Source organism: Crocodylus siamensis, chromosome 12 (genome assembly GCF_052110815.1).
Source record: "Crocodylus siamensis isolate JL-2025a chromosome 12, ASM5211081v1, whole genome shotgun sequence".
NCBI classification, from domain to species: Eukaryota; Metazoa; Chordata; order Crocodylia; family Crocodylidae; genus Crocodylus; species Crocodylus siamensis.
In genome coordinates, this window is record NC_143406.1 from 39,914,477 (window position 1) to 39,941,940 (window position 27,464).

General features: G+C 42.9%; 1 long non-coding RNA gene across 2 annotated transcripts in view; it reads right to left on the minus strand.

Annotated features, from left to right (window-relative positions):
• Nucleotides 1-27,464, minus strand: part of LOC149854979 (uncharacterized) — a 200,396-nt gene that overhangs the window by 119,138 nt on the left and 53,794 nt on the right. The window contains exon 4 of one of the 2 annotated variants that reach the window (XR_016438666.1): nucleotides 4,662-6,211. The exons of the other annotated variant lie outside the window; for it this stretch is intronic. This is a non-coding gene — a long non-coding RNA (uncharacterized LOC149854979). Of the gene's footprint in view, nucleotides 1-4,661; nucleotides 6,212-27,464 lie in introns of those variants that run through there. 2 annotated transcript variants of the gene reach the window in all.

Consider the following 27,464-nt stretch of genomic DNA (forward strand, 5'->3'; position numbering starts at 1 on the left):
GCCTAAATAGACTTGTATAGCCACATAGCAGCAATTTTCGGTACTCACTATTTGAGTGCTTTTCAGTGCAGAAGAGGATTGTTTTGAGTGTGCACATGCTAGAATAGAAGTGGAGGAGGAAGGCCTTCCCACTTTTAGCCCAAGAGCCAGCTTCACTGGCCTGGAGCACAGACAACCTTGCAACTTCCATACAGGCGGTTATGAACTTGTATTGAATGTCTACTTGTGAAAAGCTGTAACCACCAAGCCATTCTTTTGAAGTTGGCCCACTTCACCCTGTATAATCACTGGATAAACAATACAAAAACAGTTTCTGCATTATTAGGGGTCAGGACCTGGATGATAACCCTAGGCCTGCTCCTGTCTCGACTAACAACTATTGCACTGAGCCATATTACCTCCAATTCAGGGCCCCTGTTCTGGCCCTATATATCTTCCTCTCCCAAATGCCAGCAAGCCAGCTTCAAAAACGTTCAAATTCTTGCTGAGTTCTGGCTGCAAACCCAGAGCTTCTGTTCCCTGGTAAAAAGACCCAAACCTTAAAAAATAAAAAAATGTGCTAGAGGAAGAGAGCAGAGAAGACAAGTTAAATACCAATGCCTTGGGCCCCTGCAATGGTAGGGAACTTTCTTGGGGTAACATGCCCAGATGATCCTAATAAGTGGACCCTACCCCTCCTCTGCTGTTAAAAGAAAAAAAGAAAAAAACACCCAGTGGTCCTTGCCAAATCTGCCCTTGGGGAAAATTACAGACTTACTCATTTTCAGTTGTTTCATCAAACCATTTCTATCATTCTCAGTAGAGCATTCCCAAATGGATAAATGTATTGGTGCTGAGAACATGTCAACCCAGTTTCAGCTCAGAACAATTTAATTTTTTTTTTTTGGTTGGGTTTATAAACTCCTCAATACAAGGGGTTTATCATGGAAACTGCAATTTGGGCCCTAACTATGACAGTGCAAGTGTGCTACAATGAGACATCCAGTTTTCTACTAGACTAGTGAACATGCCCTCTGGCAGTGTGAAATGACCAGTCTCCTGTGTGACAGCCAAACTTCACAACTCGGTAGAAATGTGCAGTATGTTGCTTTGCTGATTTGTTTTTATAGGATGATAATTAATTCCCGGTGACTGACATTGTTTCACTTCCACCCACTGTCATTGGCATCTTGTCGGAGTTGCATCCTCTCCCACAAATTTGATACCTTTGCTGCTGCTGGAGTTCCTCGCTCTCTTTCCTTTCATCTGATACTCATTATAATCTTCTCTATTGTGATACAGCCGTGGCTCCTGTGGTGTCTCCTGCTGTGTAATGTATTCTATAACTGAGTGAATTGTTGGTGGTAGGGAAAAGAGAGAGCGAAAAAAAATATATCTAAACCTGTCCAACTTTTATGATTCCTGCATATCTTAAATGGTTCTAAAATACCTCAGTGCATGGAGGTCTGAAAGCATTACGGGGTGGTGGAGGGGAGTTGCTTTATTTTGCAGTATTTTATGATTCTCATGTATTTTGAGTCATGTTTGTTTGTTGATTAGTTTTTCATCAATAATACCTCATGAGGCATTTTATTGTGCAAACAAAAGAGAGAAATGGTGTCCTTGATGCAAAATACTGCAAATATGGAGCTGCCATCGAAAGGCAGAGATTACCATTGACCCAGACTCTTACAGAATACTAATGACCAGGGAATCTCTGCACCTCCCAAAATTAGAGAAGGGAAATAATTCTCTCCCTCACCATCCCCTTCTCTTCAGTCCTGCAATATAAAGAACTATGGCTACTAGTTAGGGATAACGGTCCAATGATTAAATTGTTTCCCTGGGATACAGGAGATAAAGGTCCAGTTCCATCCTCCAACATACATTTTCCTGAGCAAGTCACTTAATGCCAGGTCATCAAAGGTATTCACTCTCATTGAAATTGGTGGGTGTTAGACACCTAAATGCTCTGAAGGTGTGAAACCTAATTTCTCTGTGCCATGGGCAACTGGTGCCACCTTAGCCAGGGGGAGCACATGCCCCCGCAGTGACCAGGCAGTGACCGGGGGGGGAGGGTCCCCCACAGCCAGTCTCATCAACTGGGGAAGGGATCCCCCATGGCCAATCTCACCGACTGGGGAGAATCCTCCATGGCCAATCTTGCTGACCGGAGTGTGGGTTTCTCTCACAAAAAAACTTACCATCCGATAAGTGGCCACACTGCTCCCAGGAGTGGCCGCAGCACTCCTGGAAGTGACCACAGCCTACATCCGGTGCTTATCCTCCCCGGCTAGTGCTTGCAGGGGGACACCGGCACTCCTGCCTGCCCCTCCAGCCCATCGCCTAAGTGGGTAGAGCAGCTGGTCAGGGGTACACCAGTGCTTTCAGGGGTTGCATGTGCACCCCCATGCACCCCCTACACATTGCCACTGCTCTATTCCTTACATCTGGTTTCTAAAATGGGCATATTAGCACTACGGTCCCTCACTGCGGAGGACTAATAAATTAAATATGATGAGATGTTTACGTTCTGGGGTAATGAGGGCACTAGAAGTACCGAAAAGTGCTGGTTCTATTATCTCACTCCTGCGAAGAAGCAGTTCCCGGAATCTAAGGGCTCCAACACCTGTTCCCTCCACTCACTGTCTACATACGGCCAACGCAGAGTCCAGCATCTTGATTCCAAAGGGACTTGTTTCAGACAAGTGGTATTTAGTGGAACAGCTGTAGGACTAGACTCATAATAAGTAATTATTTAAATTCTGTCCTAACTTTTTCCCACGGCATCTAAATAATTCTGTTCGCAGGTAGATACTTTGAAAATAAACAGGTGAAAACTCTAGGCTTCCTCTGCATTTAAAGTGACAAAAATTAGACCAGGATCTTGTCCCTTGGTTGTAATTGAAGCTATCTTAAAGAACAACCCCCACCCCACAACACACATACATACACACAAAAGTCGTAGTCCTCTATTCTCTGACTTAGGATATATAAATTAATAACATGTATATATTCTCCTATAGAACGGTCTTTCTGATATGGATGCATGCTTCTTTCTTTTGATTATTTATTCAGTAACGTAACAAGGGGTAGGCAAGCAGGGCATGAGCCCTGGACACCATTTTAGACACCGCTGACAACCTAACTACCACCACCGTTGCTCCCAGCCACTGCTGCGGCTCCTGCCACTGCCCCAACTACAGCAACCTAGGATGCAAAAATGCCCAGTTCTGCCTTGCATTTAATAACTTTTCATCTTTCTTTGGAAACAGAACTGACTGGATGAACTTCTCCAGTTATTACTAGTAACATTAGGAAAAAAATACCTATGGCCTGAGACTAACTTCCTCTTGAATGCCTTCAAGAGTTTAAAATGATTGTTTATATTCTCTTTGGCTATAGAAGACAGAGTATGCTTTCCAATCATTTTTTTTCTAACAGATTAGGTAAACTATTTCTTTCTTGGTTTCACTCTTGGGCAGTTCTAGTCCCCTGAAAGGATTTCTTTGCTCAAATTTTTTATCTGCATTGGTAAAGCTGCATTGATATTAACCTGGCCTAAATGAAATAAAAACCAAACACAGGAAATTTTTATCTGAATTAAAACATTTGACTTTTGAGTCAAAATCTTGGGTCAACAATGCAGGGACGTGTGGAATCAAGCAATGCCAAATTCTGCTCTCAGTAGTGCTAATGTAATTCTGGCATGTCTTCACTAAAACTGGTGGAATTACTCTGGATTCATACTGGCGTAAGTGAGAACAGGACTCTGTGTATCACCATACCAATGTGGTATAAAGTGAACCTAGTGTAAAATTATGGCTCTGTTGATGTCAATGGGAACACTGCCATTGCTTTCCGTTGGACTGGGATTTCACCCACAACCTATTCTTAGAACAAACTTTCAACCAACTTGGAGGCATAAACTTAATTCTCCATTTACTGCAGGAAAATGTATTCCCATGCTCTTCCTGAGAAGGAAAATCAGGGCACTGCAAATTTAATTTTTATTTCAATTGGGCTTTTAAAAGCCTGGAATAAGTCAGCACAAAATTGGAAATGGTGATAAAAGTTCAGTTCTGAAGCATAAGCCTGTGGTTTGGTTTATATTTGCTATCCAACCATTTCGAAAGCAAATTGACTTTTTTTTTTTCTTAGTGTATATAGTACAATGTTTTTGGATAGATTTCATGCTAGGTGTCATTTTATGAAGTTGGCTTTCTTATTCTTGGCTACGTGCACTAAAGCTGCAGTTGTTACAAGCACATTTTAATGTATCAATTTATATTCAGAACAAAGATTCTAGAGTTATCCCATCATCAGAAATCCTCCTGCGCTCAATTCATTACTCTGTTTTCATCGTGTAGGATTATGGTTTCCATGAGAAAAAAATAAATCACGGTTTCCCTGTTTTGTTTTTTTTCTTCCTACAATTTATTTTTAGAAATGGCAAATACTTTCTCCAAGGAAAAAAAATCATTTTTGTAGATTATAAATTGAACTGGAATATGCCTTTTCCCCTCAAGTGTCCTAGCCTGTTAGCCAGATGTGCCTTTTGGCATAGTGAATGAATGCTGTCTTTCTGAAATAAAACTAACTTTAACATCCTCAGCCTGACTTTGTATTGCCTAATTAGGCAAAAATGTCAGTAGCATCAAGTGGTGCAAAATGGGGTTTTTTTATTGAGAGGAGTTAAGAAAAACAAATCCTCTAGAAATGATTAATGACAGTGCAATGAGATATCTATTAGACACTCAGGTTAGGAAAATTTCCATTAGGATGAAGTAGCCAAAAATAGTCATCTGTTTCTTCTTACTAATTGTCAGCAAAGCTACTTAATCACAAAACAGTCAGGATTCCCATTTTACAATTCGTCAGAAAGGACGCATGTGTTTCAGGTTAAGGAATTTTAGCACAACAGTTAAAGAATAATTTGAAAACAATGTTTCAGTTGAAAACCTCATGAGACCATTTTGATATTCACGTGATTTTTGATTGACCATAAGTCCTAGACATCTCAGAAGTATGGCAGCATCCTTTCACAGGAGAGCCTGCAAAAGTAATCCCCAAATGACTCTATCATAGACATGGGAGCCTACTTGGTTTGGAGTAAGGCTGGTCAAATTTGAAGTCCAAGTCCCCCAGCAGAGCTCAGTATGCCAAACTTCTGATGGTGATACATCCTCCTTATGTGACTTCCGTGATTCAGCCAAAGGAGAGAACTTGGTGTGCCACGAGAGATGCCATTCATACAGGAGAATAGGGAGCAAGGCGCCTCAGGAGTTTATGTGGAGATAGATATCGATGTTGAACTAACTCTAAAAGTCAAATGTTCTGTTTTCCCAATGGAAAGAAGAAAAAATGATTAAGCAAAACCACATTTTTTGGCAGAAACTGCATTTTCCAAGTTAAAAAATAATAACAATTTTGTCAAAAAATTTCCAACCAGCAACATTTGGCAGAACCGTCACAAATAACAAATTATATCCTGATGCAGCCAGCACTTTCCAGCTTAAGGTAGGTCCCAATCTTGCAAGGAGCACCACAGGATAAGACTTTTTTTTTTTTGCACAGAGCCGTAGTGATTTCAGTGAGAATTGGCACATGAAGAACTCATCTGTGTGGAGCTTGGGACAGGCTCAGGGTCTTCGGGAGTTTTCACATTTACTTTAGAATCACAAGGGACTTTCATCATTTAGACAGGCTGGCAGGGAGGTGATCAAGGGTTTGACTGAATTGACGACATGGCCAAAATGAAGAAAAGGAACCAAAGTGATCCAGAGAATTTGGAGTGGGAAAAATGGGATGCAGCTTTGTCTAAATTCTTTTAATCCACATGCCCCACATCTGAAGGTCTGTTTTGACACTGGGCAAATATCCTGAGAAAGATCTTGACAAACACCTGGCTTTTCCTCTTGCTGTTGCTTCCAGCCATCCCACCTTTCAGCTGATTCCACTAACATTTCCTCCAGAGTCGAAGCTAACTGGATGCCTTGAAAGCTTTGCATTTTTGCAGGGTACTCCACCTCCTTGCTGGAGTCTTGCCACATCCCTCCAAGCCCAAAAACCAGGAGAATGGACCTGGGAATCAATCCAGCTGTGTATTTAATATCAGAGGATGTTGGAAACACTTCATATTGAAAATGCGCTCCTTGCTCACTTCACTCAGGAAATAGACTATCAACAGTTTCTTCGGGGAGGATCCACACTCGGTTCAGGAAGTGAGAGTCTGTAAAAAAAAAAGATTCCTAAATTCCCACCCATCACCAAAAATGCGATAGATATAACTCTCCAGCTTCTGTAATGATGAACCACCCACAGGAAGCAAAGGTCCGTAGACACATTTTCCAAAACATGTTCACTTCGAATTGCTATGACCTTCCCCCTCTCTTATTTTTCACATTGTTAATAGCTTTGTCAGTCTTAAGGGAAGATGAAGTTTGCAAGAAGTTTCTTAAGCAGGAGCTGTAAGAAGAACCCTGCTGTCGTCACATGCCTAGACTCAATGGAAGAAACAGACACTAAGTATTCAAGCCAGACGTATGACAGTGTGTGGGAGAAAAGCAAATGCTAAGTATTTGTGATAACTGGCAGTGAAGGAACCTTGGTTTTCTAACCTGAACAATTCTTGACTGATTTCCATCATTTTTAATGTTTAGGCAGGCCTCCTTGTGTCTGTCTGAATCGTGTTAGCATTAGGTTTGTACAATACTATTTTCATTACTACCCTACAAGAAAATGAAGAGCAGACTCTGGTAATGTTATTCATCATGTAAAACTCCCATAGGCATCATTCACCGATCGATTGGACGCCAAGATCCACTTTTAAGTGCCACACTATTCTTCGGTAGGTGGGGGAGGGAGAGAGGATGACACTTCAGAGAGATAAAAGAAGTTGCACAGTAGTAAGTTACTGTGGACATAATACGTTTATGGTTTCCTTGCAGATGCAATAAGCAGTGCCCAAACTCTATTCTGTGTCTTAGATTCATCTCCTGAGAGAAGCCTCCAGTTTTCTACAAAAATCAAGGAAACACTGTTTTGCACTTAATCTAGGGTTATAAGAGGTGTTCTGGGCCCCTGCCAGACAGCACCTAACTTCAGCCACTGACAAAGATAGTAGGAGCTGAGGATGCTGGAACCCTTGCTGAATCAGGCTTTATAGTTAAACAGGGATCTATAGGCCATGATCTATAGACACAGAGATCAAGGCCTATAGATCAGGCCCATAGGGCACTTTCAGACGTACTCTGGGTGTTGGGAGGGGTGCTTTCATTAGGGTGGTTCTGAGAGCTGCTCTAATTAAAGCACCGCAGGGTCTCGTGTATCAGTGTCCCCCTGCTTCAAAACAGTGGCGGCAGTGCTTGAACTAAAGTTCCTTCGACGCACTTTAGTAGCACCTCTCCACCCTTTTCAAGTGCAGGGGCACTGATACACGAGGCTGCCAGAGCATGGCAATTGCCACGCTCCAGCAAACTCGATTAATCGAGTCTGCTCCAACATGCTATAATTGCAGCGTGTCATAGCAAACTCCCAGCACATCTACAAGCACCCGTAGACTGCAGGATCAGGGCCCATAGGAGAGCTAAGTATTAGTTAGCCTTCCTATTTCCGTGGTAATTAAGGAAGAGCTCTGCAACTCATAGCAACCTCACAGCTTGGTCTGCCTGCGTGTTGGAGACACGACTTCCATCCCCGACAATCCCGTGCACGTTCCATGTTCACAGGAAGAAGGCAGACTCAGTGGGAAAAAATTATGATTTGATCCACGCTGCTATTCTCCGCTGCAAATTCTGTTCTTGTCCCGCACGTGGAACTCGCATGGAGATCGATGGGATTCCTGCACATCAGCCGAGTGCACGTGCCTCCTGGCTGGGCTAGTTTGTCAGTGGTAAAAACTGGCTGAGCTTTGGCTCCAGTCAAGCTATTCTGATTTATGCTCACCAAGGATCTGGCTTCGGGAGCTGCGGTTCACAGGAGGCAAAGGGAATTTTTGCCCTTCATTTGATTTTCTCTTCTTACAGTGGAGGAAATATTATTTGTCCTTTTTATGCTGGGTTTTATTGCAGATTTATTAATGTATGGACAAAATCATTAGAAGGTTTGAAAAAGTCCAATTCTCAAGCCAAACCTAAAATTAGCTTGATAGATTCACCTTGGCGCTCAGTTATTAGGTTAGCGCAAAGAACGTTCATAAACATAAAGGTCTTTGACATTGCAATCTGAAAATTGCCATGATAACAAATTAGGGCATTCTTACCATATAATTTCTCATTGCACGCTTTGCCCTCCTTCCTCCCAGGATTTATGTATTTTTAATTCTTGACTTTGCCATTTTTTGTAGAAACTTGTGTGCAGTTGAACAGCACATATTGAAATGTTCTTTTGCCAAGTATTTCAAGCATTGATCTTTACGTAGAAACGTGAGCAGCCCATTTTATCATTATCCCCAAGACTCCATAACATCCTACAGCTTGGTTCAGATGTTCGTGAAGATATTCTAATTAACAATCCCGGAGGATCTGTTTCCTAAGAAAACTGACATTTATATGGTAATGATTTATGTCGCAGTGAGAAATTTCAATGGAGCCCTGGAAAGAAGGGGGAAAATCATTTATACTGCAAGGATATTAATGCATTAAGACAGGGTCAGGATTCACTTATCAGGAGTGTTGCTATCCAGAATCTTGTATTTATCACAAGGCTGCCAAAATCCGTTTTATCAAGGAAGGTTTTAATTTGATGACCCAAATGGAAATCTGGTATCATATATCGTACAGGATGCCTGACTGTTCAGGTTTTGTTCAGGCAAAAGTCCCCATAAGCAAGCACAGGGTTTGGTTTCAACAAAGATTTTGGTCCAATCTCAGAGACAAATATGACGAAAGAATGCCGTGTCTAACACAGATGTTAGAGCACTCCCCCAAATTTAACCTTTTTGTATGTTTTTATTTGATTAAACCTCTTGGGCCAAATTCTGCTGCACTGTCGAGCAGACCTCAGTGGGTGGACCCCGCAGCTGCTGAACCTAATATTGGACTCATTGTTCCCTTTGCTTGCCGTCCTTTCTGATGATAACCACATGCCCCCAACCTAGGGAGCGATAATGGAGACTCCACTTTGGGTTGTTATAAATATTTATGTTTGCTTGTGTCGGCGTCTCTTCATTTAACTCACACTTGTCTCTGTCTCCGTGGAAATGTAGGTTGGGTGCTGTGGAAATGTAGGTCGGGTGCTTTAGTGACTTGTAAAACGGTGCAAGCATTTTCAAACATAAGATTAAACTGATAACATTTTCCTCTGGCTGACTTCAGGAGCATATAAAAATCATTGACTCTGAGATGCGGTTTCTCTTGTTCTTTACAGTAACCACATTTACTATTGCACTGTAGAAAAACTAAGTGTGACATTGCCCAGAAAATGTCCGTGCCAAAGACTGAAAGTTCAGATCCACCATTGCTGCAAAGCAGGCGAGCTCTATTCACTTGAACAGCACTGCTCCAACTTACATCAAGGATGCAGCCAACCCTGTGCTATGAGAACAAGATGTGGGAGACGACCTGTGCTCCTTCACTACATTTTTCACTATGCAATTAAGTTCACAAAGCACGAAAGGACATCCCAGCCACAGCCTCTAGCTGAGCACTTTATCAGCTGAGAGAGGCATTCAATATACACCACACCAGGATACAGAGGAATATTCATAGGTTATGTACAGAAGTTACATTTAGATCGGCCTAACTTGGGTTAGATTGATCTAAATGCCCCTCTGTACATCTGCAAAGGTGACCTAACTTGGACTGGGATTGCAGGTTAACTCAATCTAGTGAACATCTGTACCTGTTTGGAGCACAGCGAAGAAAGCCCAGCAGCTCGCTCCAGCTTGGGGGCTGTACCCTTCCTACCCCCCGGCCCGGACCAGTCTGGTTTCAGACTTCTGGTCCCCCCACCCATAGACAGGCAACCACATGAACCCACCAGCCCTTCCCACAGACCTGACAGTCCTCCACCTCGTGCCAAGCCCCCCATGGACCTGTAAGCACCTCGATCCCACCCAGAGTTTCTTACACTGGGTTCCCCATGTAGCTCTCAGCACTGGTAAACGCCTGTACATGTCATTCCCAGTCTGTGATCACATGGCTTAAAGCAAGCTGCGTGCTTGTAGACCAGATGTGGTGAAAGTTTGTACTCCTCCCTGAATTCCAAACCTGCTCAGATCTAGACCAATTTTATCACAATTTCTAGGGATATTTGCCCTCCTTGGTGGCCTAGTTCCATCCCAGATATGATGCCTCTTCAACACAAAGACATTTCAGTGCAAGAGCACTGAAATACCATGGAAAGACATTTGTATGTATATGCAACGGGTCTAGTGTTTATTTTACCACTATCCACAATAGTCTCAAAAACAGCTGAACTAGTTTAGTTCAAGCCTGCCAAAAACAGTCTTTTCTAAGCCTGAAAAATATTAGCCTGGGAGGTGAACATTTCAGAAAGTTATGAGTGATGATAACAAGGGACTGGCAGGAAACTATATTAGTTGCTCTCACTCCCACCATGATTAACCAGTTGTCTGTATTTAGTTGGGATCTCTCTGACTACATCATCTTGTTTGCTCCACTAGTTACCTTCAAGCTGCAAAAGAGATTAGAGAAGAAATTGAAAAATGAACCCAGTGACTCTTACTGTAGGTGGATGATTAATTGTTCTGAGATTGCAGTCATGATTACAGAGCTTTCATCTCAGGTGACACTAATTAGGTTTTTCACTTTTCTGCATGTATACGTGATATTTGAGCAAGTTTACCGTTATGGGTCTGGTTGGGCTGCAATGCGAATAACTTTGCTTTATAGTCACCCAACAAAAAGCCTTGAAAACAAGTAATCAGATACCTGCTTAAATTAAAATAAAATACATTCTCACTTTACAATGTCATTTAAGCCTATATTCTCCCCACTGGACAATAAATTACATAGCTGAACTCTATATTGTATTTCCACCCAGTTGTCATGGAGACAGCATTGTATACATCCAAATGCTAGTAGAGGTATTCCTAGCAACTATAACAGCCTATGCTATCCCACAGCTGCTGTCCCCTCCCATCACCCGTAAGTAAGATGCTATAGATTTGCTCAGTTATAGAGTGACACATAGTCCCCACACCTTCCTTGGCCAATCACAAAATGCTCCTCCATACTACAGCATGAGCACAAGTAGCCATAGCATAATGTCTTTCTGCCATTCCTAGGAAGTGTATTTCAACCTCCCATCTACCCTTTGCAGTCTGTCCCTCCATGGTACAGCATAACTGCACCACTTCCAGTGCATTCAGTACATTCCATGACCTGGCAGGCTATGGCCTTTGGAAAGGGGTATCGTGCTAATTGCCATTATTCTTATTATTATTATAATAATAAAATACTGCCACCTGTTTTTATAAATAAACATACAATGTAAATGCCCATAGAAACCAAGAGCTTATTATCTTTGCACCAAGCATGCCACCATGTCCCTAAGTAGATGCAAAACTACTGCATGAATCTGTATTAGAGATTTGTTTAGGCAGAGCTCAAAGTATTTATAGACTGCTTGTTACTCTTAGGAAACTCAGTACTTGATGACATGTTGAAACCTGATTTTTTTTTTTTATATGTGGCCTCAAACACATGCATGCACACACACACTGTGAGGTCCCATTCTTTCCATGGGATTTGTATACACACTGTGGATTACATCATCATGGAAAGTCATGTTTCCAGATAATGGAAACAAACAATGAGAAGTGCAGAATCTTGATAAGTTACCTATGGAAATCAAGCACAGCTCCAGTACTTAGTACTGCCACCTTTTTAGCTGATAAAGTTAAGTACACAACTTCCAGGGTTCCAGGGATGTATGTGGTCACTGGTGATGCATAAGGGGTGCACGTGCACCCCCTGAGAGTGCTGGTGCACCCCCGACAGGCTATGCTCTCCACTTAGGTGATAGGCAGTGGGAGCAGTGGGAGCACTGATGCCCCCCTGCGAGCACCAGCTGGGAAGTGGGAGTGCCGCAGCCACTTCCGGGAGTGCTGTGGCCACTTCCAAGAGCACCACAGCTGCTTCCCAGCCAGCACGATCAGCCAAGGGGGGACCCCTCCCCTGGTCGCTGACTGGTTGCTGGGGGGGCATGTGCCCCCCCGACTGAGGTGGCACCAGTTGCCCATGTATGTGGTACCCGTGTTGGTCTGAGACAGAAAGAAATGCAAAAATCTAAATCTCCTGGTTCCAAAATGGTACCTTTTATTAGACCATTTGAGAAATTCCAAAAAAATATCTTTTTCTTAGCCCAAAAGCTTTCAGAAAGAGATTTTTTTTAAAATTTCTCGGTCTAATAAAAGGTATCATTTTGGAACCAAGAGTTCTAGATTTTTGCAATTTCCAGGGTTGAATGTAAACTGTAGCTTCATCCATTAGTACAGCTAAGTTTAGTTACAACCCACTCCAAAGCAGATCTGCCCTCTTAGTTTCACTTTGCAATGAACTAAGTGGAACAAGACAAAAGAAGAAAGAACACCCAGGGTACATCCACAATGAACTCACAGATGTCAATGCAGCACAGACGCCATAATGCTTGATCATTTCAATCCAGCTAGGTTGGGTACGAACAGCAACAAATGCACTGGCCACTCCAGCCTTCACAAGTGACTTGCTTGAATGTGTAATCAGGAGGAACTAGATGGGCTTGAACACCTCATGCCAAACCTTATGCCACTGCACTTTTCTGATGCGGATACCTGAACTAGCTAGGTGAAAACTAGTTTGGGTATGCCTTCACATGCTGTAAATGCATCTCTGACTGCAGCTCAATACTTCGATTAATTCAATCCAGGGAACATTACAGCATCTATCATGTCGGTGCTTGAGTGAAATTTACTGGAGTCCTTCAAATAACTTAAAAATCCATCCTAGTTGATCCATAAATGTTAAGAATCTTCAGCTTTGCGTAGGTCAGGATGGAGACTGCAAATTGGCAATTAGATTGGGTAACAAGGATAGGCCCAGTGACTCCACATAAATTCAGATCCAGTAGTTTCAAGATATTTTGCACACTGCATGGAGGGGCTGCAGCTTATTGAATGAGCATATGTGCTCAGAAGCTTCTGGGAAAAGAACACAACACTACAGAGGACAAAATGCCCCTAGCCCTTGCCAACTAGAGCTAGAGAGAAAGGTAAAACCTGACTGATCCTTCATCATCAGACCAAGTCTTTCATCAAGATCTTCAGGGAGATCTAACTACAGTAACAGCAGGGGCACAAACTACACTACCACAGAGCATTCAGGCTCAAAAAACTACACTAACCGCACAAGGAGGAGTCCACCAACATGAGCATTTACAGGCACAGTGGTTCAGCTGACATATTTCAAGCCACATTTCTTGTGTCCAAGTAGATTATCCTAAGAAAGAAGAAGATTACACAACAAAAGAGCTGAAATACTCTGAAATGTCCATCTTTCCTGAACTTCCTGCATAAGATGGCTGAGAACACCTCTAGCTTTAAGGTTTGAATCTATTCTACTCCATTACCTTTTCAAGATGCACAAAACAAAATATTTACAGATATCATGCTCCATGTTCTTCCTTTCTGTGTAACTGAGGGCTGAAATTGGTCCATTGTGAATAAACAGTAGCCCAAAGCTAAACACTGGTCTTCCAAAATTCTTCTCCTATAATAGGTTAAAAGAAAGTTTCTCTCTGCCGCTCCATTCTGCTGCTTCTTCAGTTCAAGAAAAATAAAAGCAGTGAGCAGACTTCTTCTGCCAATGAATTTAAACATCGAGTCACAATTAGGAGACTGCACTTGAGACACAAAAAAGCCCTGGCAGTCCTTTTCAAGACTGAAGTGGTGCCACAAAATGTCATCAGACATTATCAGCTTGTGTTGGACTTGGAGCTTTCCCAGGGAACTCTGCCAAAGCAGCAAAGTATATTGCAATGTTTGAGACTCCAAGTGGCAAGTAGCCTGGGATACTGTAACACTCAGCGGTGTATTATATAAATCTCCAAAGGGCTGTGAAAAAAGAACTGGTGAAAGCAAGTAAAATAACGAGAAGAGGACTGTGGAAGCAAATACTATAGATCACTGAACCACATGCAACCCTACAAGGCTAATGGTCTTAATTCACTTCTTGGTTACACTGGCTAATAAGTGCAATGATCCGACTCTACTGGAGTAAATGGAGGTCTTTCCAATGGCTTGGCTAGGACTTGGATCAGGCCCTCTGGGGAACATATAAAAGCCAGCTGGAAATAAGAGCAACTGTGCATATCTTGAGCAATCTTTACCTCCCGCTTCTTCCTCAACCAATTATTCCTTATCTCACCTTAAAGAAGGAACATTTGCTTATAGAAGCTGAGCTGCCTACATGTGGGCTGAGCCCCAGGAAGCTGAAAAAATAATGTTGGGTGACATATGTAATCAAAATAACTGTCAGTAAAATAAGATCTGATTTTTCTCACTTTAATTTGGGACGAGCTTCTGAGCGGCTGAATAGTGACTACGAGAGATTCAGATGTTTGCAGTGGCCTTTAATTGCTGCATACAGCATTCTTCTACAGCCTAGCCTTTGATATTTGCTAGCAACCATTGCATAAAACACAGACATAATGTTTTATAAGCATGCAGTGGCAGGACAGTTATGTCCCTAGAGGTGTGAGCTCAAGCTTTACACTGCATTGATTGATTGATCCAGGTATAAATGGGCACCTGGTCATTCAGGCTGGGGAGTCAGAGGCAGCTGGATGTGCAACTGGCCATATCATCCCCTTGTGTTAGCCATGTTAGCTCAGTGGCCTGCTAGGCTTGATGGACTTTTGACAGTGCTGTAGAAAGTCCAATGCCTGATTGATCCATGTCAGTTGTGATCAATGGCAGAGTAAATTACAGCAAAAGAATCTTCTATTTAGGTAGATCACACGGGAACAACATACCTTAAACGAATATGCTGGGCATGGCCTTGTGCGGGCCTGGAGATGGGAGACGTGCACTCCACATGCCTCCTCTCATTCCACAGTGAGGCTCTACAGAACCATACTAAGTTCATTGGCCCTTAAGCAAAGGTTCTTCTTTGGCCCCGACTCTGACCTTGACCTTGACCTCGATCCCTTTCACACATCCCTTGCTTGTTCCATACATAGGCTTCCCACAGATGTCATTTGCAGTCTCAAGCATGGAGAGAACATTGAGCAAGCAAGCAAGATCTCTGCTTCTCATAAAGGACCCCGATTGCAGTCTGGAGAATTTACTTTTAATTTCTCACCAAGCAGAAACTTGCCTTCAGAGCTGGGCCGAGCTTTTGCCCTTTCTCTGAAGTGCTCCGTTTCTTTTAGCTGTCTGAGCTAGAAGAATTAGAAAAGATGAATTATGTGCCAGCTTGACTTATCACTGAACCATTTAAGATAGCTAATAATGGATAAAGGAGTATGCTGTACTTTCCTTGTGAATACCCATAACTTTCTGGCGTACAGAAGACACAGTTATTTACTTGTCACTAGGGCTTCTATTTATTTAACTGAAAATACGCTCAAAAATATAGAATACTGATTATTCCCCTACTCTGCTTAGCAGATACATTTCTTTATAAAACATAATGCATCTGAATGGAAAATATGTCTAAGAGATGCCTACGCTTTTCCACAACAAACTAAATTAAATAAGAGCTCTGTTTGGAAAAGACTTATGGGCTGCCTAAGGCTGTTTTTAGTGCTAGTTACATGGAAAATTCACACTGTGCAACTCTCCATTGTAACCCACACAAAACTGATATTCCTCCACAAGCAGGCATTCTTCCGGCATATGGTAAGGGAGGAACGGATGCCAATCCACAAGTGGAATACTTGGGAAATTCTTGGAATTGTCGGGTGTTCGGATCCATGCTGGCCTCAAGTCCCAGATACGAGTAATTCAATGTCTCATCACCTTTGGCAGGACTATAGATGCCTATATACAGGAAACGATTTTTAGGGGACCAGTGTTCCTAACCTATTATACACACACACACACATACACGCGAGCACACACATATTTTCTTGAAGCTGCAGGGAGTACAATTCATCTCTCATCTAATTTTATCCATAGTTCAGTAATGGGACCAGAGCCTTTCCTCTGGCATTGTAAAAGAGCCAGAAGACCAAGGTACGTTGCCTCAGAAAGCCCCTGGTGTAGAGGAGTCCTTTGGGGATGTCAAGCCAGTGTACCCAGCTCTTCATTACTCCCCCTCAGAGCGAAGGGTACGGCTACAGCAGTTGGGCCTTACTGCGGCGAGTTGGCCTGCTATAGCTTGGCACTGCCAGGGGTGGATCCACAGGGGTGCCGTGTTGAAGCGGCACTGCCCCACCACCCCTGCACCTTTGATTCCTGCTCCACCCAAACTTTAAAACCAACAGCCTGGGAAAACCAAAAGCACTTCTGTGCAGGCAGTGCTGGTGGGGGTGGTCAATTAACTTCATGGCTCATTATATTCTACCCAATTCCTGCTAATTGCTCTTCACTCCATAGATGTTAATGGCTCTTCTTTTCAACGGTCTTGATGTTCTGTTAATCGAGTTATCTTTTCTTCTGGAGTTTTGCTGTCTATTGGCAAATCATGAGAATATCTCTTTTCTATTTCACCACCCTGCAGACTGTTTTTAGTTTAGCTAAAAACCTTAACTCAGGTGTGGTAATTTTAACTCAGGTAAACATTAACTCAGGCGTGGAAATGAATAACAGTGAAGTGCTGGATGCTTGAGAAGGCTAGATTTTGTCTCACAAATCTGAATAAGGCATGCACATTTAATTATTATGACTAGAGGACTAATGATACAACATCTTTTGCCTAGTTTGTTGTGGTTTTTTTAGCCTAATATATAATTTAGCAAATTAGTGCACATTCCAATAAAGCTGTATTTAGTTTTGTTTGGATCTTAAACCGAATAATATCAGGCCCCTATCGTATTAGTTAATCTTCTCATTTCTCTTTAACTGGAGAAAAATACGTGGGCTAACGAGAACATGACTGACGCTATAGCCTGATGATTAGTACATTCACTTGGTAGACCTGGGTTCTAGTCTCTGCACCAAGAAATAATTAACTATTTTATAAAGCAGTGAAAAATCTTCAACAAGAGAGAGTCTGGCAAAAAACCTATTCTGGTTCAGTGGCAAAGTGAAGGCAGCAATTAGAAATAAAAAAGCAATGTATAACAAATGGGAAAGGGGAGGAACAGATAGCAATTGATCTAAATTTGAAGTAATTATGTGAAGAAAATTGATAAGGATGCTATAGGCAGCAAGGAAGAATCCATGTTTGGAAGAACTAATGAAAATAGGAAGCGGGAGGGGGGCTTAAAGTCTCTCAGGAGCAAAAGAGATAGGAGAAATGGCATCAGCATATTAGTAGATGGAAACAGTTCAATTATTACTGTTAGCCAAAAGACAGAAAGGCTCAATAAATATGTCTTTCCTGTAATTTGAAAGAAGCAGGATGAGGTAATAGTGACAGAGGAGAATGATGAAATACTTTCCAGTCCATTAGTAACTGAAAGGGATGTTAGACAATATGAAGTAGGGATACACATTTTGAAATCATCAGGCTTGGACAGCTTGAACCCAGCCATCCTGTAAGTGTTCACTGTGAGGACCTCTGACCTGTAAAGTCAATTTTTAATACATCTAGTAAGACTGAAGAAATTTAAAAAATTAAAAACTGCTAGGCTGCATCCAGATGAGTGCGGTTGTGCAGTACATGGCACATCAAACACGCCTGCGGCGCCACATACTGCACATCCAGATGTTCTCCACATTGCAAGGGAGCGCTGCCCAAGTGTGCATTGCTCTGGGTTTTTTTCCCATGGTTTTTTTTGACCCCTGGATATCTGCAGCTCAGAAGTGGTGCTGAGCCACCCAGAGATCGCTACAGCCCCAGGAGGCTCCCAGGACCCCAGGTAAGAATGCTGGTCTCAGCCCTGGTCTCAGCCACTCCTACCCTACCCAGGGTAACTTGCTGTGCACCAAAGTGCACGTGGCACAGGCATTCCCCAAGGACAAGTAGCAGTGGCACAAAGTGCACCACCACTACTTGTCCCCAGGGAACCAAATATCCATGCTCATCTGGACCCATTAGCACCCTAGAGTGCTAACTCTGTGTCAATAATAAAAAACCAGGATGGCCCAGATACCTATAAAACAGTTACCCTGTTCTCGGTCTCAGAAAAATAATGAAAAAGTTGATTCAGAATCATTGGATAAAGAATTAAGGGATTGCTACGTAATTAACATTGATAAATGTAGTTTTATGGAAACCAGTTCTTGTCAAACAAATCTAATTTCATTCTTTGATGAGATTACAAGTTTGGCTGATATAATGATAACTGCCTGGATGCAATATACTTAGCCTTTAGTAAGGCTTTATATTTAATATCTCACAGTGTGTTGATTAAAAATGATCTCTATCCAAAATCAATAGGGCCTGTGTTATTTGGCTTAAGAAAGAGCAGACTGGCAGATCTCAAAAACCAATGGTCAAAGGGAAGTCATTAAAGAAGTGGGGGTATGTCTAGTGGGATTGTGAAGGAATTAATGTAATTCAATGTTTGCATTAAAGATCTATAAGAAGATATGAAAGCATGGATGATAAAATTTGTGGATAACACAAACGTTGACTGAGGGATAAATACCCATGAGGACAGAACAGACATATAGAACTGTTTCAATTGTGTGATTCAATCAAAATGCATTTTCACGAAGCTAAATGCAATGATAACCACCTAAAAACAAGAAATGCAGGCCATTTGTACACAGCAAGAGACAATGTCCTGTAATAATGGCTATGAAAAAGATCTATGGGTCAACACAGACAAAAAAACTGCATATACATTCTCTCTGTGATGCCATAGCAAAAAAAAAGGCTATAGTGATCCTTGGATGGGTAAAGAGGGGAGAAATAAATAGCAGTAGGAAGGTGATTTTACCTCTCTATCACTGTCATACTGCATCCACCTCTGTGACTGCATTTAAAAGAAGGAAGTTGAAAAATGGAAGAAGATGTAGGAAAAAGCACAAAATAATTCAGTGACTGGGGAATATGCCCAAAAGTGCAACACCTAAAGAGTATAATTTATTTATCACAAAAAAGGCCAAAAGGCAATTTAATTACTGTGTATTTGTACTTTAATGGTGAGCAAATGTTATGTACCAAAGAGCTCTTTTATCTAGTGAAGAAAAAGCATGACAAGAAACCAATGTCTAGACAAACAATCTTTTTTAAGCACCTGAATGATAAACTGTTGGGGAAAATATGTCATCAAGTGGCTTCAGATCAAAACTACATGCCTTTCTGGAAGATGCACTTTCGCCAGATACAAGCTATTCGTAGGGCTGTGTGAAACAGCACTGTTCTGTTTCGACGTGTGTTTCGACGTTTCAGTGGAACAGCATTTCATTTTGAATTTCGTTTCAATTCAAAACCACTGTTCTGTTTTGTTTCGTCAAAACAGTGTCGCTGTTTCGACGCTCTTTCGACGTTTCGCCCATAGGCTATAATGGGGTTGCTCAAAACAGCCTATAACTTTGTCATTTCTGGCCTGATGTGGATGAAACTTGCAGGAAAATGGTAGCCCTTTCTGGGGGCTGCCAAGTTTCAAGGAGATCGGTGCAGGGGTTTGGGGGAAAGTGCACCTCAAGTTGCGAACAGGCAAAACCCGTGACATGCTGTATGTTAAGGCGCAGCAGGGTGAAAACTGCAGGCCTGCTAGACTCTGCTGAGGCCACAAAGCCTGCCAGCCTTCAAGGAGATCGGTGCAGGGCTTCTGGGTTCTGGGGTCCTGCACCTCTGGCTGCTGACAGGCAAAACTCATGACATGGGTGCTTGTAGGACGGTGTCTGTCTTGGGGCACAGGGGGGTGAAAACTGCAGGCCTGCCAGACCCTGCTGCAGCCACAAAGCCTGCCAGGTGTCCAGGAGATCAGTTCAGGGGGGGTCTGGGTTCTGGGGCCCTGCACTTCTAGCTGCTGACAGGCAAAACAATGCTGCTTTTTATGCAGTTTTTCCATCCCTCCCCCAGAGCACTGGGATTGGAGGGGACCTCAGGAAAGGATGATAGTCACTGGCTAGCTACACAGTCAATAACGAGAGCACTCCTTCCCCCTGCCCCACCTCCTACCCTCTTTCCCCTCCCTCTCCTTACTTTAGTTTCTGTTTCCCTGCAGATAAGCCCAGCCTGAGCTTCGAAACTTGAAATGTTTTGAAAATTTTGAAACGTTTCAACTTACCTTGTTTTATAGTTTCATACTTTCATAGTTTCATAGTTAGTAGGGTCAGGAGGGACCTGAGCAGATCATCAAGTCCCCATGCCATGAAAGGAAAGAGTACTGGGGTCAAACGACCCCAGCAAGGTGATTGTCAAGCCTTGTCTTAAAGACCCCCAGGGTAGGAGCCAGCACCACTTTGCTTGGAAGTTGGTTCCAGGCCCTAGCTGGCCTGACAGTGAAGTAGCGCCTCCTAATGTCTAGTCTGAATTTGCCCTCTGGCAGCTTCAAGGCTGTTTCAAGGCTCTCGAAGTATCGTTTCAAGGCTGTTTCAAAGCTCTCTGTTTCATTTCAATTTCGCTGTTTTGAGTTTGAAATGAGTTGAAACAGCATCGAAATGAAACTGCTGGTGAAATTTTCCACAGCCCTAGTTATTGGGCTCAATACAGGGGTAATAGGGTTAATTTAATGGCCTGCCTTATAGAGAAGGTCATTTTATATGAACTAATGGTTCCTTTTGGCTTGAAGCCCAGTGAGTCAATGAAAATAACATTTGTATGAAGAATGATATGAAATGCCCCATCCATCAACCAAGGTCTGGTCTGGTTGAAGGTTTTCAGCATTCTGACCACATTGCCCATTGTTATGAACCAATTGGAGTTAAATATTTAGAGTACATGAGTACAAATATCATCCAAAACTTCTGACCAAAACAGATTACTTTAAATACGTTCCCATCAGTTTTTAATATTTTTAATGCTATGACTCCCTTTACAGCCTTTTGGATGAGACTCAGCAAAAGTGTTTTCTGATGGGAAAAGCAGGATATTCTTTTCATTGAAATTTAGAGGAAAAATTGTTTCCCACATTTTCCTCATCTCCTGCAAATAATCAAACGAACAATCACGATTTACGGTGTGTTTGGCTTTTGCTTACCTTTATATCCAGTACAGGAATTTTACTCCTAGAGTACCAACTGCTAAAAAGTTTTATTTAATTTCTGTAGCATGTGGTAGCATCATATTAATGAGAGTTCATTTCTCACTGCAGTACTGAATGTGGTGTCATATTTTTTGCATACTTCCACTGTTACTTAATACGTAAGTTTAACACCCGTTTACTTGACATATACACAGAGTAGGCAACTGTTGGTCCTCTGGATCATGGTGTACGTGTAAGGGGTCTAGTCAGGTGCCTGATGAATCCGCTTGTGGCTGACCAGCCCGATTCATGAGCGACATGGCTTGTTACAAGTTTCATAGGTCCATATGCTATAACCATATGCTATATGGATCATATAGAGTCGGAGTCCAAATTTACTGCACACGGCTTCCTTCTTTCTTGCTTTGCTTCCATCCTCTAGATCAAAGCTGCTTCATGTTGAGCTGCACCCAGAGCCAGATGTTCCCTCCAGATTGGACAGCATTTTGTGCACTTGACAAAACATGATATATTCTGGGGGGTGTCAGGAAAGGCTTTTGACAGGTGTTTAGTTGTCCAGAGAGACCTCAAATTGAGACTCTAACCCACAGTCCATTAGAATAACCAGCAAGGCTCTCATGGACCTCACTGGCTTTGGATCAGCCCTTAATGCTAGATATCAGCACTTGGTGGACTTCATGTCCCTGGTCTAAGAAGTCCCATTCATTTCAGTGGGACTACCTGTGGAATTAGGCTCTGTTCAGTGTATGGGCAAAAAAATCTGGATCTGTGGATAGAGGCGGGACCTTTAATAAAACACGAAGACGGTGTGATGTGCTCATATACTGCAGCATCTAATGCCGCCTCAGGTACTCTGAAGTCATGTTGACAGAACTCACTTCCATGGGACAAAAATTTAAAGAAACAACACCCTTTCGCTATCCTACTGGCTGGCGGGAACAAGGTTGTTGCCACTGCTATCAATACATTGGCTTATCACACTGGGAAATTTCCATTGTGGAAAACAAAGGATAAACTGGGTAATATTTATTAATAAAAAGCACACACTTTGCTGCTACCTACAGGTGAAAACCGGTATTCTTTTGCCAACAAATCCTTTTTGGCAGAAGAGGATATTCAGGAACTCTCAGTTTTACACTGATTATAGTGGACTTCCTCCTGATTTACTCTGGACAAGTGAAAGGAGAACCGGACCCACGCTTTGTTTCCAGAACTTTCCCTTCAGAAATACAAATAGGCGTGAATACCTGGACTTGCTGGTGTACACCCATGTGCATACCCATGTGCGCGTGTGCACACACACACACACACACACGCATGCATGCACACACGTCTCAGGCATTTCCAGATACTCATTTTATATGGATAGAATAGATTGCCCAAGATCTATTGATAATTTTTCTGAAGCCAAATAGATTTGATACAAAAATTGCAGCTATATACCACATCCACACTCAACGTTCCCTAGATGCAATCAAACCATACATTGGTGCTACTCCATACTATTCCATTTAGGACATTGGGAGCCAAATTTGGCTTGGGGTGTCAGTTTAGGAGAGCTCCATTTTTATGCTGATGTTTCTGAGAACAGAATATTGCTCAGACACTTAGTGTAAAAGAGCTGGTGTGCTGCCTAATATGCTTGGAACAAACTTCTCTTCCTTCCATGACAAACATGCTCTCTCTTTTATTACCACTTACTTCTTTCGCCTTCTCTTCCGCAGCTAGAACTCTGTCTTCCTGGCTGGTGCATTAACAACAGAGATTAATCTGGGTTTCCATGGAGTTCATGCACAGGACAATTGGCATGGTTCTTCCCTCCAGCATTGACCCTGTTTGCCATTCATTATTCACCATTTGTTATTCTCCTCTTAGAAAAAAATAGTTATCAAATCATGAAGCAAAGATGAATGTAGCCAAATGCATCGTGTAAATAATGAAAAGCATTAGGGGTAGATACAAATAGGAGATGGAATCACAACTCCTACTGGTGATCAGTGCTGATGGATCATCTGTCCTTTGTTCGTTCAAACAGCTCTTTGAATAAACTGATCACAAGCTCTGGTGGTCAGTATGGGATAACTCTATATTCATGCTAATGGCTGTAAATAATTTGCCTGAATTATACAAAACTTACAAATACTGAGGATGGCCCCTTATCCTACAATCAGGTCTGCCCAAGGGAGACTGATTGCAGGATCCAGGAAGAAATAGGTAGCAGTAGATAAACATTTCACTAACGAATAGGAGGCCTAAACCATTGACAGATACTACCTGAGCAGCTAGCAAAGCATAAACAGCCTTGTACCAAAAGGTTGCCCTTTGGGAATCAGTAGGACCTAACAGTCCAAATATAGTTGCAATAATAAACATGATCTAAGATAGCTTCAAAACTATTATTTAGGCTGGATTAAGACATAAATTGCCTTTTTCTTTATGAAGGGGGAAGAAAAAAACCCCTATTTACTGTACTGTAGTCATGCAGGGATTCCCCTTCTGATGAAAAGCTGTTTGATCTTCTCAACCCAGGGGATGTTTCCTATCCTGCCCCTCGGAAAGGAATGACAAAGACCAAATATCCCAAACCCTGAACGAAGTAGCATGACAAGATGGACATTAAACCTGCAGCTGAGGAGGTGAGTCCGGTCATCTCGGTCATTGCAAACCTCTATACCATTAATTTAGTTGATCTGATGTTTCTCCTACTCACACATGAAATGTTTTCATTTTAAAAACACAGAATCTCCTTTATTCATGAGAATACTGGCATCAAATGAACAGCTTGATTCAGAACTGCTATTTCACCTGATTTTTCTCACAAATCTCATTATTGACAGCATTCGTTAAAGTCCTGGGGTTTGGAACCAGGCTATTTCAGAACCATTTCAGCTTTCTTTAAAAAAATGGGAGGAAGGAGGCTCTGCCCTTTATGACTGCATAAAAAGGCTTGAAGGCATGAAATAAATACATGGTTTCATGATTCACGAAGGCCTGACTCATGATTGTTCAGGATCCAGGGTTGGCAACCTGCTTGGCTTATCCCCCACAAGATTTCCCTACTGTTATTTTTCAATTGTTTTGCCTGATTTTTAAACAAATGGAAAATTTGGAGCCTAGTTTCATAGTAAGTAGAGTCAGAAGGGACCTGAGTAGATCATCAAGTCCGACCCCCTGCCATGGGCAGGAAAGGATGCTGGGGTCAAACAACCCCGGCTAGGTGATTATCCAGCCTCCTTTTGAAGACCCCCAGGGTAGGGGCGCGCACCACTTCCCTTGGAAGTTGGTTCCAGATCCTAGCCGCCCTGACCATGAAGTAGTGCTTCCTGATATCTAGCCTGAATCTACTCTCAGGCAACTTCTGGCCATTATTCCTCGTTATTCCTGGTAGTGCTCAGGGGAACGGGGACTCTCCCACAGCCCGCTGGTCCCCCTTGACCAGTTTGTAGACAGCCACCAAATCCCCTCTCAGCCTTCTCTTGTGGAGGCTGAACAGGTTCAGGTCCCATCGCCTCTCCTCGTAGGGCCTGCTCTGCTGCACCCTGATCATGCGAGTGGCCTCCTCTGGACCCTCTCCATGTTGTCCGCATCCCTCCTGAAGTGCGGCGCCCAGAACCGGACGCAGTACTTTAGCTGTGGCCTGACCAGTGTCTCATAGAGGGGGAGGATCACCTCCTTGGACCCTACACAACTTTTGACAGAATCTCAACAGAAAGATATTCCCCACAGCCCAGCACAGAGTGTGGACTGCGGCCTGTGGAGGACAGACTGGTTGTGGCAGAGTTGGGAAGGAAGTAGATCTCTTTCCTAGGGAGCCAGAGAAGGAGAGGAAAAGCCCCAGCCATACCCTGCTCATAGGGACAAGCCAACTCTCCCTTGTTAGCAGAACTGCTATTGGTCGTTCTATTTACTTCTTAACAGAGCCAAGATTGGCTGGTGGGTAGCAAGGTTACCTTTGTGAAACAGGTCACATGTATTCAGGTTGTGCAGCTGCTTTTGTGAACCAGTCCCTTAACCTGACCCATAGTTTCTAATACCCAGTGCTATAGTGGGGGTGAGCAGCAAGCAGGGCAACTACCCTGGGCACCAAAGCAAAGGGGCACCAACAGGTGCTGCCCAGCCAGGGCAGAGCATGGGATGGAGCCACGAGTGGCTTGTTTGGGGGGATGTAGGGACAGAGGGAGGGCGGCTTCCACCGTTATGTGCACTCCTGGGCAAGCATTCCCCCCCCAGCCTGGATCCGTGCACAAGACATGGGCGGACTGCCTCTGCAGGCTTTGCCCCAGAAGCCAAACTTCCTTGCCACGGCACTGCAAATACCACAACTAGGTTTGCTGGCTGAGCCAACAGTGAAGCTGCTGAGTTAAAGCTATTCTCATGTTAGGTGAATAAAAGGATTAGAAGTTCCTGCGAAGGGAACATTTCATGCCAGTACAAGTGAAGCTGAGGAAGCTTGCTCAAATTTTACTCAATCTGTACACAGACAATAGGATAAAAGGCTCACAGGTTTAGGCCTCATGGCCCAGAATGTTCTCTGTTACTCATACATCTGTTTGTGTGCACAAATGTGCATTTCGAAATGCACTAACTATTGTGAACTTGTAGAAATTTGACTCTTTGTAAACAAAATCCTCAGCATTTGGTGCATTGTTTGGTAAGACCTGCCTCAACAATACAGGAATTTCTTCAGGACTATAAGCAACGTACATGTTTATTCTGCTAAATAACGTACATTAGACTTTCCTACACTCCCGAACAAAAAGGAACATTCATTTCTTCCAGGCACATATTTTTATGAAGCTTGAGATAGAAAAAAACACAAAACCTGACCTTGAAACACTGACTGATAGTATTAAATTACAGAAATGTATACATTTCAGTTTATCATCATGACTCAGTGAGATAAGATTAGATAATCATTTAACTTAATTTCCAAACATCCAAGCACAACTATTTTTTGTATGTAGCTCTGGTAGTCAAGTCTCAAAGGAATGATGAAAGCTGTGATTAAGGCTTTATTTACGTTTTCTTTAGACATCAGTGGCATTATTTTATGGATGATCATTTTAATCGCCTCACAAGTGCCATATAGATAATGTACTGCTTGCCCTGAAAATTTGATCAGTGATTTATTTATTTGCTTAAGAAAGTGGTTTTTCCCCTCTGGTATTCTTTTGGGACCTGATCCAAAGCTCATTATAGTCAATTGAAACACTCCCATAAACTTCAGTAGGCTTTGAATCAGGCCCTTTTAAAGAAGTAGCTACTGCTGTGTCAGCTGTTATGCAGGAGTAAGAAAGAGAGCACTGGCAGTTCCACCTTATAATCAATGTCCATTTTTCATAACCGTTAATTACATTTACATTTTTAAATGACTTTGCATAGGTAGCAAGGTTAATGCATTCTCCCGTAAGACTAGCAAGGCTCCTCTTGCAGTCATCATCATAATAGCCAAGTCTTTACCAATAGCGCTCGAAGTACAATAGGTAGGAAGCAACTATAATTGTTGATATTTCAGGATGGGCAAACTGGGAGAAGGGAGGAGACTTGTCCAACTGGCTAGTCAGAGCTGAGACTAGAACTCCAGTTTTCAGTACTGTATCTACTGTTTCTCGCAGCCCAAATTGCAAGGGCCTGGTAATAAAAAACTGCCAACGTTACATAAGCCCCTAGTCACCGGCTACTGCCAGGCGGGGGAGGTGATCCCTGCTGCCCCCCCCCGCAGCCCCACACTGCATGGGGGGCTCTCTCATGAGCCCCCATCCTCTGCCTGTTCTCCCAGCCCCAGTGTCCTAGCTGTTTTTAAAAAAAAAAACAACCTGCATTTACCAGCTGCTGCCAAGTGGGTGGGGAGTAAACTCTGCTGCCTCCCACTGCCCTGAGCTGCATGGGAGGCTCTGTCATGAGCCCTCAGAGGTCCCAACAGCTGCTGCAGCATCTGGTGAGTGTGGGGCTTTTTTTTTTTTTGAAGAACCAGGAGCTGGGGGGGGCGGGGCAACCATTTATGGGGCTGGGAGAGCAGGTGGGGGTTCAGGGGAGGTCTGGGAGAAAGCAAGGGATGGGGCCTGGCAGGGGTCCCCATGATCCCCTCCCCCCTCCTTTAGACCCCCACCCTGCTACTTACCAGTGCGGAATCTGGGTGCAGCTCTCTGTGGCAGCAAGTGAGGACTGCCTGAATCTCCAAAGCCGTCTGAATCTTTTCTAAATTGATTCAGAGAGCTTCAAATAGATTCAGAGCTTTTTACTGGTCTCCTAATTTGATTCGGATTCAGAGA